Source organism: Papio anubis, chromosome 1 (assembly GCF_008728515.1).
Source record: "Papio anubis isolate 15944 chromosome 1, Panubis1.0, whole genome shotgun sequence".
Taxonomy (NCBI): Eukaryota; Metazoa; Chordata; class Mammalia; order Primates; family Cercopithecidae; genus Papio; species Papio anubis.
Window position 1 is genome coordinate 20,873,883 of NC_044976.1, and position 4,312 is coordinate 20,878,194.

Genomic DNA, 4,312 nt, shown 5'->3' on the forward strand with positions numbered 1-4,312 from the left:
GCTCTGGCTGTTTTGCAGATTTGGAACCTGAGGCTCGGGAGAGGGGCTGTGGCTCACTGAAGATCACTCAGCTCTTGAGCATGGCCCAGGCCCCCCAGTCACCCTCTCCCATCCCTCAATGGGATCTGGCCCTGAATCCCACCAGCCTTGCTCCATGCCTTGTCCACCAAGGAGCCATGCAGGGGACAAGGGGACAAGGAGGCGAGGGTCCCTATGCTCCCGTCGAGCCGGCTGAGTTAGCCACTCTGCCCTTGGCATTCCCCTAGATCTGGAAATGGGTTCTGCTCAGAAAATGGAAATGAATCCATTATTCATTCTCTCTCTCTTTTCTCTTCCCTTCCTCCCTCTCCACCCCTCCTCCCTCCTTCCTTCCATCTTTTCCCCCTGCTTGCCCTCTCTTTGTCTCTTTTTTTCTCTTCATGTCTCTTTTAATCTCTCTCACATCACCGTCTTTCCGCTTCCAGCTGCTCCTCCCTTCCCCAACTCTGCCCATGACACTGTTCCCAGGGAACCTGACTGTGTGGCTTTGAGCCTGTTTCTGCTCCCTTCCATGTACCAGGGGGTTGCTGGGAGCGTCCCCCACTGACAGGCCCCCTCTGGGGTATGGGGGTGCAGTTAGTGCAAGACAGGCCATGGTTTGGGGTCAGTTCCAGCCCTGTCACCAACCTTATGCAACTCCTTTTCTCCTCCAAGTCTCGTCTCTTCCTCTGTGTGTGGAGTGGGCACCCATGAAGAACATGGCCTCCACAAATGCCCTGCCCCCCAGAACCAGAGGCACGGAACCCTTTGAGGGATGCATAAGAACTGTATTCACCTTTGAAAATGGTCCCCCCTCCAAATCCTACTGCCTGACCTCCTGCCCAAAGCTCTCAGACTGCCCCCCTCCCAGAATAGAGCAGAGCAGAGCAGGCCTAGGGATGTCCTGACTTGGACTGACTCCAAGATGTCACCAGTGGACCAAAGCATTCCCAGTTAACCTTGGCCTTGGAGGGTGAGAGGTCACAGAAATAAGCGAGACCAGGAGTCAGACAACCTAGGTCCTAATCCCCCCTCTGCTTCATGCCTGACTGAGGGTGTTGGAGAAGTCCCTTTACCTCTCCTGGCCTCATTATCCCTCATCAGGGAACTGGAGCTAATTGCTGATTTGTGCTTGAAATTAAAGAAAGGGAGGTTACCACAGAAACTAGCACTAAGGTGGCATTTTACTGAATTCATGGATCGGCTAATTTATGGACCACAGACTGTCTGCTCTACCCAGGCTCTTTCTACTTAGGGGGAAACTGAGGCTGGGAGAAGGGAGGCAACCTGCCCAGGGTTGGCGGCGAGTGGCAGCAATGCCCAGACTTGAATTCCAGCCCGACATTTAAGTTCCTCAGTGCAGGCTATCAAAGACAGCCGATTCCAGAAGGGAGATCAAAGGCCTGCTTCCTTATTTACAAAGAGAAGTCCTCATTAAAACATGGCCAACGGCTGAGGCGGCTATGGAGATGGGCCACGTGTGCGCCAACAGAGAATTCACCGTCCCAGACTGTGCTGAGCAGCAGGGGAGCTGTTCAGTGAGTCTGTGCTAGGGAGAACCGGCCCGAGGGTGGGGTTAGTCAGGGAGGGCTTCCTGCAGGAGGACTGGGTTCAGGTCAGCCTCACAGGGAAGACGGGACATCCAAGGAGAGTTGACCACAGCTACCTTTTTTGTTGTTGTTTTTTTAAGTTGGAGTCTTGCTGTGTTGCCCAAGCTGCAGTGCAGTGGTGCTATCCCGGCTCACTACAACCTCTGCCTCCCAGGTTCAAGCGATTTTCCAGCCTCAGCCTCTTGAGTAACTTGGAGTACAGCATGTACCGCTATGCCCGGCTAATTTTTGTAGTTTTAGTAGAGACGGGTTTTCTCCATGTCGGCCAGGCAGGTCTTGAACTCCTGGCCTCAAGTGATCTACCTGCCTCGGGCTCCCAAAGTGCTGGGATTCCAGGAGTGAGCCACTACACTGGGCCCACAGCTACCATGATTGAGCATCTACTGGCAGGCACTGACAGTAACTCTGAGAGGCTGGGATCCTGTCCCTGCTTTCCAGGGGAGGAAAGAGAGGCACAGGGACCTGCTGGGGGATCGCCACAGGGCAAGCCAGACACCACTGAACCTGGCTCTGGGGTCCCCGTACCTCCAAGCTTGTCGCTACTGGGCTGCTTGCCTCTTCAAGGATAACATGAGCCACCCTGTGTATCTGGGCGGTGGGAACATGGTCTGTCACCAGAGTCATTTGTCAAAAGCAAAATGTGTGGGAAGTGGGATGGAGGGGCCCGAGGAGGGCCTGGCTGAAAAGCAGGTTGGGGCTGGACTAGACAGATCCTTCCAGCATGCAGAGCCCAGGGTTCTTTGATTCGACGGAATCCTTCATGAGCATCTCCTATGCAACAGGTACTGTTCCAGACACGAGGGACACAGCAGCGACAAAACCAGACGGCATCTGGCCGCATGGAGCAGATCCCTTGAGAAGGATGAAGAATAAATCCATAAATAAATACGATCATGTCTCATTTCAGATGGTTATCAGTCTTCCAGAGCTGCCGCAATAAGATAACACAGACCAGGTGCTCAAAACAACACGCATGGATTGTCTCGCAGTTGTGGAGGCTGAACGTCTGGAATCGAGGCATGGGGGGGACCTGCTTCCTCTGAAGACTTGGGGAAGAATCCTTCCTTGTCTTTTCCAGCTTCCGGTGGCCCTGGCGTTCCTTGGCTGGTAGTGGAATCGTTCATATCTCTGCCTGTCTTCACATGGCCTCTTCCCTGTGTCTGATGACATCACTTGAGAACTTGGATCCAGCCACACCTGAAGTTCACTTCTGGTCATTTCAATGATGTGCATCCATAAACTCCATTTATTCACTCTAGCCAACTTGGTGTCCTGACTTACACTATTTTCTTATCTGGAAAACTCCAAGGAAGGCAGTGTGAGCCACCCTCAGATGACAAGTACACAACTTCTTGCCCTCCCCACCTTCCCTGCTGGACCAATAACCTTCATGCCCATCCCAGGCATCATTAGCCAATAATAATGGTAAGGAAGACTGTGCTCTTCAGGCCGGGCGCGGTGGCTCACGCCTGTAATCCCAGCAATCTGGGAGACCAAGGTGGGCAGATCACCTGAGGTCAGGAGTTTGAGACCAGCCTGGCCAGCGTGGTGAAACCCCGTCTTTACTAAAAGTGCAAAAATTAGTTGGGCATAGTGTCATGCGCCTGTAATCTCAGCTACTCGGGAGGCCGAGGTAGGAGACGGAGGTTGCAGTGAGCCGAGATCACGCCACTGCACTCCAGCCTGGGCGACAAAGTGAGACTCCATCTCAAAAAAAAAAAAAAAAGAAAAGAAAAAACGCTCTTCTTTCCCTGATTCTCTGCCTAGTAAACTCCTATTCATCCTTCAAGATACAGCAGAGAATGTCACCTGTATTGTAAAGAAATTCCCTGAAAGTTTGCTGCTCCCTCCTTTGCCTTCTTCTAGCTCCCCCTGCCATGCTGTTCTCCCTGGTGGCAGGGAGTGGGGGAATCTCATAGCAGTCTGTATTGTAAGGTCTGTCTTGGAGCTTCTGAGCTCCTTTGGATCAGGCATCATGCCTCATTCATTCATTCACTCATTCACTCATTCATTCATTCATTCAACAAATATTACTCAGAGCTCTGAGTCTCTGCTAAGCACACGGCTCAGTGCTGCGTGCTGGGGGAGAGACAGACTTTCCTTTCATGCAGCTTTCCATTGATCTAGAGAAACTGATGAGAAAATAGTTAACATCATGTGTGACATGATGATGGGGAAGTCAGTAGAGGGACTATTGAAACACAGGAGCCAAAGGGTGGGGCTGTACACGGGCTGCTGGGGAGAGGGGCCAGGGGACTTCCAGGCAGAGTGTGCAAAGGCTGAGAGCCAATAAGTGCACAGCACGTCCATGAAACCAAAAAAAATTTCAGATGGCCTGGATTAGAGAGGGTGGGTGAGGCAGGAAGGGCCAGACTGGGCTAAGGAGCTCAGATTCATCCTGCAAGCCTTGGACAGCCGCTGAAGGTTGTGAATAGCAGAGAGATGTGGCGGAGACCACGTTAGTGCCCGTATGGAGATGGGCAGCCCAAACCTGAGCAAAATTCAGCTGGAGCCGCAGCAGGGCCTAGGCAGCTTGGACTTCGGGGTGGCAGAGGGTGGAAAGAGTGGAGTGGCAGGAGCTGGCAACTGGTTGAAAAGAATAGCGTAGGGAAGGGGAAGGCGCCAGGGCAATATCTGGGTTTCCATCTTTTGCAAGCAGGAGGTTGGTGGGACATCCCTGAGAG

General features: G+C 52.7%; 1 long non-coding RNA gene across 1 annotated transcript; it reads left to right on the forward strand.

Annotated features, from left to right (window-relative positions):
• The first annotated feature begins 711 nt into the window (after positions 1 to 711).
• LOC108585493 lies at positions 712 to 3,155 on the forward strand. The gene is made up of 3 exons (XR_001901912.3): positions 712 to 1,556; positions 2,411 to 2,583; positions 2,707 to 3,155. It is a non-coding gene; the product is annotated as an uncharacterized LOC108585493 (long non-coding RNA).
• Positions 3,156 to 4,312: the final 1,157 nt, after the last annotated feature.